At 42.7% G+C, this 15,218-nt stretch overlaps 1 protein-coding gene across 2 annotated transcripts in view; it reads left to right on the top strand.

Annotated features, from left to right (window-relative positions):
* The window catches only part of PC (pyruvate carboxylase), a 495,508-nt gene that overhangs the window by 425,811 nt on the left and 54,479 nt on the right, over positions 1–15,218 (top strand). The window lies entirely within an intron of this gene.

The raw sequence follows: 15,218 nt of genomic DNA, 5'->3' as shown, positions 1-15,218 counted from the left end.
ATAGAGATTTTGCAGCGCACAACGTTGCATCAGATCTCCCTACCCCTGAGTGCGCACGCGCGCACAAATCATCAGTTGCAGTTCATCCTGATTTGATCTAATGATTTGTGCATTCGTGCAGGGAGATCAGATGCGCACACCCTCCTCCAGCTGATTCCTGTGCGGTCGCGTCACTTCCGGTATAGACTTTTCGCAAGGTATAAAGATCTGGTAGAACACCGGCCGGCATTTGACTTCCTGGTTCCGTTCCCTGTGAGCAGCAGCTGCGCATGGGAGCAGAACTGGGCGGGAAATTCAAATAAATATAAACATAAAAAGTGACAAACAAAATCTCGCAGCCCTGTTCTGTGACTTTTTAAAGCCAGAATTATGGAGCACAGGGCTTGATACATTCCCCTGTATGTCTTAAACTTAAGGGGAAAAAAGCAGTTATAAGAGTAAATAGACATTTTTGTCCCAGATTCCTTTGTCCTTTTGCACCCCAAGTACTGATGTGGCCAGTGTTATTTTGTCACTAGCTGCCCCAGGATGGTCACTTTAACATGATTTCTTGTATCACTGCAATGTGACTTTGTAGTGTTACACCTGTCAAAATAACAGTGAGGTTGTTGGTGAAGAATCCTCAACAATTGTCCTGCCTTAAAGAGTAAATGTCATTTCATATTTTTTTTCTATACATGACTATTGCAAGCAAATATAAGAATCTTTGTGATATATTTTATCAGAGAGAAAGATGCTTCTTTCTCCTCTTATCAGACTCCTTTCCTTCCATCCTCAGAGGATGGACTGGTTGCTCACTGTAGGATCATATTACATAGAAGTCTATGGAGGGGGGAGAAGGAAGGGGCTGCTGGAGACAGGCAGAGGGAGAGAGACTGACAGAGAGACTGCTGCTGATTTGTAAGTGTTTTACTGTCTAGCTTAACTGTTGAATTTATATCTAAACAGCTCAGTACTGCTGTATAATGTCCTCCATTACTGCTGTTGCCTCTGAGGATGTGCTACAGAGGGTAGGAAGCAGGAGCTGGAGAAATCCAGTTATGCAGTCGTGTGGACAACCAGAGTAGTTACATTATGAGGACTTTCTAGTTCTTGCAGTCCTCAGCTCACAGTTCTGAAACTGTTCAATAGTGATTTTAACAAAACGACTGGGTCAGTCCAGGTAAGAGGTCTCAGTCGCCAGTTTTTGCTGCCCTTAGATGGGGTCTATATACACTGCTCAAAAAAATAAAGGGAACACAAAAATAACACATCCTAGATCTGAATAAATTAAATATTCTTCTGAAATACTTTGTTCTTTACATAGTTGAATGTGCTGACAACAAAATCACACAAAAATAAAAAAATGGAAATCAAATTTTTCAACCCATGGAGGTCTAGATTTGGAGTCGCACTCAAAATTAAAGTGGAAAAACACACTACAGGCTGATCCAACTTTGATGTAATGTCCTTAAAACTTGTCAAAATGAGGCTCAGTAGTGTGTGTGGCCTCCACGTTCCTGTATGACCTCCCTACAACGCCTGTGCATGCTCCTGATGAGGTGGCGGACGGTCTCCTGAGGGATCTCCTCCCAGACCTGGACTAAAGCATCTGCCAACTCCTGGACAGTCTGTGGTGCAACGTGACGTTGGTGGATAGAGCGAGACATGATGTCCCAGATGTGCTCAATTGGATTCAGGCCTGGGGAACGGGCGGGCCAGTCCATAGCATCAATGCCTTCGTCTTGCAGGAACTGCTGACACTCTTCAGCCACATGAGGTCTAGCATTGTCTTGCATTAGGAGGAACCCAGGGCCAACCGCACCAGCATATGGTCTCACAAGGGGTCTGAGGATCTCATCTCGGTACCTAATGGCAGCCAGGCTACCTCTGGCAAGCACATGGAGGGCTGTGCGGCCCTCCAAAGAAATGCCACCCCACACCATTACTGACCCAATGCCAAACCGGTCATGCTGGAGGATGTTGCAGGCAGCAGAACGTTCTCCACGGCGTCTCCAGACTCTGTCACGTCTGTCACATCTGCTCAGTGTGAACCTGCTTTCATCTGTGAAGAGCTCAGGGCGCCAGTGGCGAATTTGCCAATCTTGGTGTTCTCTGGCAAATGCCAAACATCCTGCACGGTGTTGGGCTGTAAGCACAAACCCCACCTGTGGACGTCGGGCCCTCATATCACCCTCATGGAGTCTGTTTCTGACCGTTTGAGCAGACACATGCACATTTGTGGCCTGCTGGAGGTCATTTTGCAGGGCTCTGGCAGTGCTCCTCCTGTTCCTCCTTGCACAAAGGCGGAGGTAGCGGTCCTGCTGCTGGGTTGTTGCCCTCCTACGGCCTCCTCCACGTCTCTTGATGTACTGGCCTGTCTCCTGGTAGCGCCTCCATGCTCTGGACACTACGCTGACAGACACAGCAAACCTTCTTGCCACAGCTCGCATTGATGTGCCATCCTGGATAAGCTGCACTACCTGAGCCACTTGTGTGGGTTGTAGACTCCGTCTCATGCTACCACTAGAGTGAAAGCACCGCCAGCATTCAAAAATGACCAAAACATCAGCCATGAAGCATAGGAACTGAGAAGTGTCTGGGGTCACCACCTGCAGAACCACTCCTTTATTGGGGGTGTCTTGCTAATTGCCTATAATTTCCACCTGTTGTCTATCCCATTTGCACAACAGCATGTGAAATTGATTGTCACTCAGTGTTGCTTCCTAAGTGGACAGTTTGATTTCACAGAAGTGTGATTGACTTGGAGTTACATTGTGTTGTTTAAGTGTTCCCTTTATTTTTTTGAGCAGTGTATATCCCCTTGAAACAGTGTTTTTTATGTGCCATTTATATGTGTGCATTAGACAACCCCTCCTAAAATATCTTGGGAAACACCTTTAAATCCATAAATCCATATCTTGTGAAAATATCCTGCTGGTCTTAGAAATAGCAGATTGGCACATTGAGATCCTTCTGCATTGTTTCTGGTCTAGTAAGGACACCCCGTTATAAATGCTTGCATGTTTGTGGAAATATCTGATATTTTGTTCTTTTCATGACACATACGCCATACGCCAGTCTTGATCCCCCTCTGCGCTGCAGTGAGATGAGGCTAATTTATTAAGATGAAAATGTCTCTTAATAAGTTTGTCACATCTCTGGCCATCCATGTGCCGGAAACTGAAGTGTAAGCCAGCAAGGAGCTGGTGTAGGCTTGAGTTATAACTTATGTCCGTTTCTAGTGCACGTTATAGTATGTCCAGCAGGAAGCCTCACCCCTCTTGTTAAGCCACATCCTTTTCTAAGAAATGTTCCCCGATATATGTAAGTTTATTTTTTTATTTTTTTTCGTGACATCTACTGCATATGTTATCTTAAGTTATTTTTACTGTTTGAAAAGTGTGACTTGTTTCTTCTCTAAATGTGTCGAGTGCAGCAATTGAACAAGTGACAGCAACGCATGTTAGTGAGTCAACTGAGCTATTTGATTGACGAACCTTCTAATGAAGGATGACATTTCTTAAATGTTTCTTAAGACCGAAAAGATGATTTCTGCTGCGTCGAAGCAGAGGGCTATCATTAACATGAAATATCAAACTCCTTTCACATCAGTGCCTCAACACAACGGGACTACAGGAACTTATGGCTTGATGTATGAATATTCAAGAATTCTAAAAAGTAATCCATTGCATGTCATTGAAGAAGAATTTTGGAAACAAATGTGTTTTATTTCACCAGTATTTCTGCACACCTCAATCAGGAAACCTTAGTTATATGGTGTTCTAACTAAGGGCAGCATACACCAGTCACTTTCTTCAATTGCCCAAGCCATTTTACTGAAATCTTGTATTGAACCGCTCCAGTACATGCCAATGACTCACCCCACCACCACCTTCTGCTGTCAGTACGGTCAGTATGGTGAGCGGGAAGAGCCAGGACTTGCGCTGGAGCTTTAAAGGGAATTTGTCACCAGCTTTATGGGGTCCTGACTAACGGCGCCATAAACTAGTGACAAATCCACTAAGCTACACGCTGGGTCACTTTCTAGTACAGGACAACCCCTTTAACACAGAGGTTCACTTAGTTTTTCTCCTTGCTGTGTGGGTGTTTACTTAATGTTCTCAGTAAAAGACATGAAAGGTACAACTAATTGTGTGTTATTAGATTTGCTAGATTGGGAATATCTATAGCTATGATTTACTGTAGATAATAGGGTTGTCCCGATACCACTTTTTTAGGACCGAGTACAAGTACCGATACTTTTTTTCAAGTAGTCACCGATACCGAATACCGATACTTTTTTTAAATGTCATGTGACCGTTTTGGGGGATCTGTGGATGACGCACTGTCATGTGGGGGATCTGTGGATGGCACTGTTATGGGGGACCTGTGGATGGCACTGTTATGGGGGATCTGTGGATGGCACTGTTATGGGGGATCTGTGGATGGCACTGTTATGGGGGATCTGTGGATGGCGCTGTTATGGGGGATCTGTGGATGGCACTGTTATGGGGGATCTGTGGATGGCACTGTTATGGGGATCTGTGGATGGTGCTGTTATGGGGGATCTGTGGATGGCACTGTTATGGGGATCTGTGGATGGCACTGTTATGGGGATCTGTGGATGGCACTGTTATGGGGGATCTGTGGATGGCACTGTTATGGGGGATCTGTGGATGGCACTGTTATGGGGGATCTGTGGATGGCACTGTTATGGGGATCTGTGGATGGTACTGCTATGGGGTGGAATATCTGTGGATGGCATTGTTATGGGGTGGGGGGATCTGAGGATGGCATTGTTATTTGGTGGGGGATCTGTGGATGGTGCTGTTATAGGGGATCTGTGGATGGAACTGTTATGGGGAGGATCTGTGGATGACACTGCTATATGTCATCCACAGATCCCCCTCATAACAGTGTCCCCCAATACACCGGGCCCCGCCGCTCACCGAAGTATTTATAAACGTGAATCCTTATCCTGTTATTAAGTTGAACTAACGCTGCGCTCTCCCATGTTCCCCTGTATCCCCACAGCACTTACTTAAGCTTCCATAGCAGGCAGAGCGGACGGCACCAGTAACGTCACTCACTGACGTCGCGCGTCTGCTCCGCCTGCTTCATTCATAAAGTGGGCGGAGCAGGCGCTCTACGTCAGTGAGTGACGTTACTGCTGCCGTCTGCTCTGCCTGCTATTGAAGCTTACAGGGGGATACAGGGGAACATGGGAACATGGGAGAGGGCAGCGTTAGTTCAACTTAATAACAGGATAAGGATTCACGTTTATAAATACTTTGGTGAGCGGCGGGGCCCGGTGTAAGAGTACAGTGACTGCACCGGGCCCCGCCCATAGTTACGGACTCCAGCCCCTCCTCTCTCCCGATGGAAAAAAAAAAAGTATTCTATTTATGTATCGGGGCGGGGTATCGGCGGCTGAGTACCGCCGAGAAAACTCGGAATCGGTCCCGATACCGATACTAGTATCGGTATCGGGACAACCCTAGTAGATAACATCAGACCACATTGTAAATGTAATCAATCCAGAAACCCAGCTAATTTCAAAGGGTTTACTTACATTTTCTTGCAACTGTACATATTCAGGTATGTAAGATAGCATAGTCCAATTAATAAATTGTACAATGGAGAGAAAAGTTGTGCTTGAGTGAAGATTACACAGAAAACTCCATGGATTATCAATTTATACTTAAAGGACTTCTGTCACCCCAAAAACACATTTTTTTTTTTTTTTTGGGGCTTGTTAAAATCCTTATTTAACTACTATTCCCTATATAGGGCTCTTACCTTTGTCTGTGGCTTCTTTTCCTTAAAAATCGATCTTTTAAAATATGCAAATCACTTCACTACCAGCAAGTAGGGCGTCTACTTGCTGGTAGCCGCCGCAAAAAACCGCCCCCTCCTTCTGTTGATTGACAGGGCCAGCGAGCGCTCTCCTCCTCCGGCTGGCCCTGTCATCATTTCAAATCCCGCGCCTGTCTTCATTTGGCACAGGCGCTCTGAGAGAAGGAGGCTCGTCCCCTCAGCACGATGATGTCACCGAAAGAGAAGACGTCATCGGCGCAGGCGCACTGAGGGAGTGCTGAGGAGGCGAGCCTCCTTCTCTCAGAGCGCCTGCGCCGAATGAAGACAGGCACTGGAATGATGACAGGGTCAGCCGGAGGAGAAGAGCGCTCGCTGGCCCTGTCAATCAACAAGAGGAGGGGGCGTTTTTTTGCGGCGGCTACCTGCTGGTAGTGAATTGATTTGCATATTTTAAAAGATTGTTTTTTAAGGAAAAGAAGCCACAGACAAAGGTAAGATCCCTATATAGGGAATAGTAGTTAAATAAGGATTTTAACAAGCCCCAAAAAAAAAAAATGTGTTTTGGGGGTGACAGAAGCCCTTTAAGAGTCTCCTCAGGGCAATGCAAGATAAGCCTGAAGGAAAAAGAAGACAATTCCTGGCACCGCAAAAAGGCAACCAAGCAAAATTACCATGTAAGTAATATATTAATTAAACAAGGTAAAACAAAGCCTAAGCAGAAACAATCAAGAAGAACAATGGAATAAAGGAAAGAGGGGGGGGGGGGGGGGGGGATTAGGTACAGTATGAAGCTCCAGGACAATAACCTAACAGTGAAGGAAGAGGTGGTGTGGATTAGGGCTCAATCAAGCATGGGTAGGCCAATAGTCTTAGATTCCTAGTGAGCTAAAAATGATCCACAATGTGGAGACTAGTGGTTACTTATTCCATGTTACAGACATCTGGTGGATTAGGACATGAGTGGAAGGGAAGGATTTTGTTTCCAATGTTATCCAACTACTGGAGTAACTGTGTACTTTTGTAAAGTCTTTGTTTGAAGCTTTCTGAGGCAAAAATACCTTATTCACTAAAATTTCAAGATTCAACCCGATTGACAAATTGCCTGTCCAATCTTCCATCAGATTACAGGAGATATGTTGTATAAGATCTCTTGATAATGGATTGTAACAGATTCCTCATCAGATCCCATCCAGTTATGTGGATTCAGACTGAAAGGGAATAGAAGGTTTCTTGCCTCAGCAACTGTATCTTTTTCAGCAATCTTCAGTGTTGTGCCTAACCGACACACCAGTTAAGTATCACATCTCACCTGAGTACTAGTGATACTACCCTAAGGATCACCTGATTGTTTCTTTTTAAGATGCTTAATGTCGCCAACAGTAAAGCATTTTAACCCTGAAATTCCCCAGACTTGAAAAGACATTGACCATAGACTTTGTTTTGTAATTTAAATAGTATAAAAGGTTTAAAGGGGTTCTGCAGGTTTTTTAAACTGATGATCTATCCTCTGGATAGATCATCAGCATCTGATCGGCGGGGGGTCTGACACCCGGGACCCTCGCTGATTAGCTGTTTGAGAAGGCAACAGCGCTGGCAGTAGCGCCGTGGCCTTCTCGCTGTTTACCGCAGACCCAATGACGTCACAACTAGTATCAATGACCTGGGCGGGGCTAAGCTCCATTTAAGTGAACAGAGCTTAGCCCAGGCCAGTGATACTAGTCATGACGTCACTGGGCCTAAGGGAAACGGAGAGAAGGCAGCGGCGCTCCTGGAGTGCCGCTGCCTTCTCAAACAGCTGATCGGCGGGGGTCCCGTGTGTCGGATCCCCGCCAATCAGATGCTGACGATCTACTCAGAGGATAGATCATCAGTTTAAAAGAACTACAGAACCCCTTTAACTAGTTCTTTATTCTTTAAATGTATAGATTAATGCAAAAGTAAATTATGCTAATGAATTGTGTCGCTCTTGATGAATGGTGATGGTTTGGGTTGGTACACGGGATTTTTGTCTTTAATTTTTTCTCTTCATTTGAATTTTTGTGATTTCATTTTTACTTATGTATGAGTATATTTTTAGTGCATAATGTATATCCAAAGAAGTCATAAAAGAACTCTGGGGGCATCTATAGCTCCAGAACCAAGATCATAACATAAATACAGCTCCAAAACCAGGCTCTTTTTTGTAAACACAGCACCAGAACCAAATTTTGCACAGAGATAAACTGCAAAGTCAGGTTTAATCCCTCCCACAAAAGTTTATATCATGTGAAATTACATCTAGCAGTATGACCTGAACAAATCTAGGCATTCTGGGAGTTGTTGCTTCACAGACAGAATTGCTCCCCATCATTTCTTCATAGAGTTGCTCGTTCCTCGCAACCCAACTATCCCAGACCACCATGATAACTTCTGACGACATCTCAACTCTGTAGAGTTTGTCGCCCTGTTGTCCACACACCCTTTTTGGATTACTCTCCTTGTGAAGGGTGTCAATGACTGTCTTCTGGACAACTGTCAATTCAGTCTTCCCCATGATTGTGTAGCCTACTGAACTAGACTGAGGGACCATTTAAAGGCTTAGAAACCTTTTGTCTTGTTTAGCGTGTGACACCATGAGTCTACAATATTAAACTTTTTCACAATATTGTAATTTTCTGAGATACTGACTTTTGGCTTTTCATTAGCCGTAAGCCATAATCATCGACATTAAAAGAAATAAACGATTGAAATTAATTACTCTGTGTGTAATGAATCTATATAATATATGTTTCACTTTTTGAATTGAATTACTGAAATAAATTAACTTTTCGATGATATTCTAACTTATTGAGATGCACCTGTATATACACATACATAGACACATTGTGTGCCTCTGTGCCAGACAGCCATTACAGGAAAAGAAGATCATCAGTCAAAGCTAAATGTAGGGTTTTATGACTGTCAATGTTAAAACATATGACAACTGTTTTGAGGTGATTGCCCCGCCACAGAGCAGAAAGTACTGGCGTATCTGGGTAATCTCTGCACTGAACTGATGAAGGGCAATAACCCTGAAACAGCTGTCTGCAGATGAGGTGCTGGCTTATTTAATATCCGAGTCATGTCTCAAGGCCTTTTTAAAAGGTTAAACAATGACTTATAGGATAGCTGCCTCACATGTGGTGGCATTAGAGGCAGAGCTTGTTAATAACTCATTTGCATACCTTCTTCCCAGAATTCCAGAGGAGCATGTATGGTCTATAAGACTCCTCATGCCGTTTAAGGTGCCAAGATCCCACTTTAGGTTTTAGGTCTTTCTCTCTTTCCAGGCATCGTGACAGTTAAGCAGTTGGGTATGAAAGAGCAAGTGGGACAAGGCCACATGTATTGGGGATAAGGATTATTTTTATACGTTTTGGTAACACCCATTCTATGTTATATGGGCACACTGCGATATGGGACAGTGGAATTCTCATAGGAAGTCTATTTTAGGCTACTTTCACACTAGCGTTCTGCTGTCCGCTCGTGAGCTCCGTTTGAAGGGGCTCACGAGCGGAGCAGAACGCTTCCGTCCAGCCCTGATGCAGTCTGAATGGATGCGGATCCGCTCAGACTGCATCAGTCTGGCGGCGTTCAGCCTCCGCTCCGCTCGCCTCCGCACGGCCAGGCGGACAGCTGAACGCTGCTTGCAGCGTTCGGGTGTCCGCCTGGCCGTGCGGATCCGTCCAGACTTACAATGTAAGTCAATGGGAACGGATCCGCTTGAAGATGACACCATATGGCTCAATCTTCAAGCGGATCCGTTCCCCATTGACTTTACATTGAAAGTCTGAACGGATCCGCTCAGGCTAATTTCGCACTTAGAAATTTTTCTAAGTTATTAATGCAGACGGATCCGTACTGAACGGAGCCTCCGTCTGCATTAATATGATCGGATCCGTTCAGAACGGATCCGATCAAGCGCAAGTGTGAAAGTAGCCTTATTTAGAATGCATGATACAGTACATGTGTACCATACCTGGACAGGACAGTGTTTTTAGGATTTTTATGAGAATTTGATATGTGACTTATGGAACTACAATATATTAGGTGTTTTAGTGACACATTTTTTCATCTCAGCCTGGTTTGGAGAACTACAGTGTTAAAATCAGACAAAAATCTGCCAGCCTGAATATACCGATTGTAGACTCAAAGGGAGTAGCCAGGTTTTGTAAGCTCACACAGGATGGAATTTCCGCATGATTTGCAGTGGTTTTTTTTTTAAATACCGGTAGCATGTCCGTTTCCATTGCATATTTAAAGAGTACTAGTTTCTACAACAAAATCTGTCTGTAGCGGTGGATTTTGCTGCCAATTTGCCCTAGATTTGTGGTCCAAAATCCACTGCTTGTTGACCTACACATGGCTAAATATCAGGCGCTAGAAACCATAATGTAACAGTGAATAGAGCGAATGCATAGCTTATACAGTGTATAATAGCAGAACATACAGTGACTGTATTTTTCATACTTTATTGTAGTTTTTCTTCGTGACCAGCCTGTTTTGGACCTGGTGACCAAGCAAATTTTTATTTATTTATTTTTAAGTTTTTCTGCTCCTTCCAAGAACTATAACTTATTTTTATTTTTATTTTTTTTCCCATCAATGTAGCTGTATGAAGTTTTGTTTTTTGTGGGGCAAGTTGTAGTTTTTAATGGTGCCATTTTGGGGTACACATTACTTACCGATTAATGTTTAACTCTTTCTGTTATGGGGAAAAGCAGCAATACTGCTACTGAGTTGTTTATGAATTTTGTGTAAATTTTTGGGCATAAATACCATGATAACTTTACTCTGTGGGTCATAATGATTACAGTGATACTAAATACATGTATTTTTATTTAACATTTTACTACACATACTACAGTGCACAAATAAAACCCTTTAAAATAAAAACTGTTTTTGCATCACTGCTTCCCAAGACCCATAACTTTTTCTTTTTTTCTATGGTGAGTGTGTAAAGGCTAGATTTTTGCAGGACAACTTGTAGTTTTCATTTTTATCATTTTAGGGTACATAACACTTTTAATCACTTTTTATTCCATTTGTTTAGTGGCCTATGCAAAAGCTACAATTCTGGGATTGTTCAATGTTGTCCATGTCAGACTATGCAGGGACACCTCTCCGACTGGTACCGCCCAGGTGGACCTTTATTGCAGACTTCCGGCACTTCGTTCATAGAGCAGTAATAGTAGAGGAACAGCTCAACATAGATTTATATGAAAAGATGCTCCAGAATTGTTTTTACATGGGGAATACAAGTAGCTAGTAAAACGGACTTCAGTAGAGGTGACAGCTCCCCTTTATGTTAATCCTATAATTCATTCACTGACTTTTTCACTGGATGTTATCAGGCCCAAGTTACATGATGTCTTCTCAGTGTAGCCACAAGCAGTGTTTAATAATGTAAACCCTCCTCGTGAGCTAGTACGTGCACCTTTACCAGCTTTGTGGAACATACTGTATTCACGTTTAAAAATCTCCAAAAAGCCATAAAAATAAATCACATCTTACAAATAGAAGCAATGGCTGTAGAAAAACCTATCATTCTCCATAATACAAAGACAAGGTACAATCACACTGAATTATAGAGCAAGACTGCAGCCAACAGACGGCTAGAGTATAGATATAATTTACATCTCAAATATAAACATTCTGTGTGTGTATGTGTGTGTGTATATATATATAAATAAACAAACAAGGAAATCACTGCAGCTCTCACTTCCTAGTGGAGCACGGATATTCAGACCTGGACTCAGTCTGGAGCAAATTGTAAAAAGAACACGGATTCCAGCTCTTCACAATAAAATGGCTTCTTTATTCCACTTCCTTAAAATCAGACATCAAAAGTGGGACAGTATGCTGACGCGTTTCGGGCTGTTACATCTTAGCCCTTCATCAAGACAAACTTAAAATTTCCTTTTTATACACATTTAGGATAAATCCCTCCCATCTGATTGGTCAATTATCATCCCCTGGAGCAATACCAGGTGTCCATGAACTGCTGATCGTAGGGAAGATGACTCCAATCAGGTGGAACATGATCCTTAACCCAAGAAAACCACATCATTTATATTGTAAGGTTAAATTATGCTTCCTATTTAATCCTTTAGGTATACATGTTCCAAGATTAAACATCCAATACGTTTCTCGACTATATAGTTTCTGTCTACGATCACCTCCTCTGACCGGAATGGTGACTCTTTCGACACCCTGTACATAAAACGCAGAAGTATCGCTTTTATGTACTATCGCAAAGTGTGATGTGGCTGCTGAAACATTGCGTGATGAAATATGTGGGATGTCACTGTGTTTTCGAATTCTTACTTTAAGCTGATTAGTCGTGCATCCAACATATTGCAACGCGCAGGCTCTACATGTGATGACATAAACAACATATTCCATATTGCAATTAATATATTGCTGCAATTTATGTATGCTACCATTTGATGTGGATGTTATATCTTTGCTAACTGACACGTGCATGCAACATATACATTTTTTACTTCCACATTTAAAATTTCACTTGGTGGTTAGCCTCACTGGTCCACACTTTGCGTTTTCCATGAATAGGCTAGGACTAACTTTTTGTCCTATAGTCGGTGCTTTTTTCGCAATGCACCTAATGCTTTCCTCTGCAATGTCCCCCCAACCTTCATCAAAGCCTATCACTGGAAAATGTTTGCGTAGGATGTTGCAGACAAGGGGATATTCGGCACTATAATTTGTGACAAAAGTCACAGGATCACTCAAATCTCGAGTGCGAGCTCGAATATTTCTATTTCTTTTAGTTTTTTTCTTTTTGTTTGCATTCTTTATTCGAGCGAATATAAGTGAATCTCTATCTACCGATGTTGCATATTCCATTGCCTTACGAATATTCTCTCTCGAATATCCCCTGATCTGCAACCTTGCAGAGATGTCAGATGCTTCCCTTGCAAAAAAACTCAAGGATGAGCAGTTTCGACGTGCCCTTAACATCTCCCCTTTGGGGATGTTCTTTGCTACATGGGGGGGATGGCAGGATGATGCATGCAATAGAGTATTCCCTGCAGTTTCTTTGCGATGTGTACGGGTGCAAACTTTCTGGTTCTCTCGATCACCCAATAGTAAAAGATCCAGAAAGACAATCGAGACATAATCGCTGATCATAGTAAGTTTGATCGAGGGAGTACAGCTATTCAAATATTCCCCAAATAACGTCAAATCTTTTACATTACCCTGCCAGACTCACAACAGGTCGTCAATAAAACGCCCATACCATTTTAAGGACGTTAGGTACGGGTTACTGTCTGAAAACAAAAAACTACTTTCCCACCATGCCATAAACACATTTGCCACCGAAGGCGAAAATTTGGCACCTATTGAAACTCTGGATATCTGTAAATAATATGAACCATTAAACATAAAAAAATTGTGTTTTAAGTAAAAAATCGGTACATATACAAATATATTCTCGAATTTCCAAGGTGTAGTTGCTGAATACATCTAAAAATAATTTCAAGGCTACAATCGCCAAGTGGTGGGGGGTATTGGTGTACAGAGAGTTAATATCCGCAGTAACCCATACGAAATCTTCTTGCCATGCAAATTGATGGAAATTCTGAAGCACACTGCATGTGTCCCTGAGATAGCCCGGTATATGAGGTACAAGGGGTTGCAGTAGGGAATCAACCCATTCCGAAAGTCGTTCTGAATACGATCCAATTCCTGCCACAATTGGTCTTAATGGTGGAGGAAAACCCTCCTTATGCACTTTAGGAAGGGCATGGAATATGGGTGTATTCGGATGCTCAATATATATATAAATTCTTTCTCCTTTTCAGATAAAACACCCAGGTGCACCCCTTCCTGAAGGATGTCGTGTATCCTGGACTGATACTGGGGGAGAGCTGGAATCCGTGTTCTTTTTACAATATATATATATATATATATATATATATATATATATATTACCTACAGAAACACACAAGGTCCAAATATTAAAAATATGGGCTTCATTAAATCATTATAAATTCATAAAATCCTATCCAAAATGGAGTGAACTCAAAATGCAGAGCAAAAATGTGGAAAAATAATAAGAGTACAATATGTACAAATACAGAAGTATGCTGAAAGACTCCAAATCCAGCACGTAAAAAACAAAAAATAACAAAGGGAATATCAGTCTATTGGGAGTACTACCAATTGGAAATTACTTGCTGAAGTGCTTATAGGCTAATCCCAACAAGACTAAATGGAAAAAACCACCCACAATGAGCCTCTGCGCTCCAACACGCGTTTCATTGATGCTGTTTCTGGGCAACAATCCTATGGTGCACTGCATCCTTCTTTGATATTGACCCCAACCGATCCCATCATACACAAACTTAATTACCCATTGTAACACAGTGAGGGGTTTTGTCGGGGAAGGCATGTGTTTTCCTCCCAACATGTGTGGCTGGGCTGGTTTCCAGCCAGGTGAGGTCAAATACCGGACCGGAGTTTAAGTGCCGGTCCGAGTTTTGGCAGCACCTGGCTGTCCTTAAATAGGCAGCTGGGCTCAGCAGCTGGGTCTCTGTGTTGGTATCTGAGGTTTTGTGCCGGACTGGAGGGCCGAGACCCATGTGCAGGGGGAACAGGCTCCCTGAAGCCTGCTATGGACTACTGGAGGCAGAACTGCCAACAAGGTGACTTGTACATCGTGAACTTTCCATTGTGTGTGAATTAACACCAAAGACTGCAAAGTGACATGTTGTTTTGTGCAACTGCCGCAAGTGTGAATAAACACTGAAGTTTGAGTTAAGAACTTGTATTTTGCCTCTGTACTGTGTCCGCTTACCCTATCTACCAGAGCGAAACCCCACACCATATATTTTAATAAACGACCAACACTTCCCAGTAAAAAGTGATGATACAGGTTAACCAATTCTGTCACAGGTCTATTCATTACACACCAGCAATATACAGTACTCACAGGCGCCATATTCCTGGAGACAATTATGGGTATTTTTATATGGATTCCTCTTTCTCCCTAGCAAACAGAAATTGCTGTTATGGAGGGCGTGATGTCATTTTCTGGGAACATTGGTTAAACTGTGGCTTTTCTATTTACTAGGTAGGTGTTAGTCTTTTATTTAAATATATGGCTATCACCTATCTGTGTGTATAATGGGTTTGGTTCGGGTCAATATAAAAGAAGGATGTAGTGCACCACAGGCTTTTCCCCCAGAAGAAGCATCTGCGAAACGCGTGTCGACATGCGGAGACGCACTGTGTGCTTTACTCCATTTAGTCTGGTTGGGATTAGCCTATAAGCAGTTTAGCATGTAATTCAGTTTGGTCGTACTCCCTATAGATTTATACTCCCTTTGTTTTTTTTTTACGTGTTGTATTTGGAGTCTTTGTCATTTAGCATGCTT

This window comes from Bufo bufo, chromosome 10 (genome assembly GCF_905171765.1).
Source record: "Bufo bufo chromosome 10, aBufBuf1.1, whole genome shotgun sequence".
Taxonomy (NCBI): domain Eukaryota; kingdom Metazoa; phylum Chordata; class Amphibia; order Anura; family Bufonidae; genus Bufo; species Bufo bufo.
This window is presented reverse-complemented; position numbering and strand designations above follow the sequence as displayed.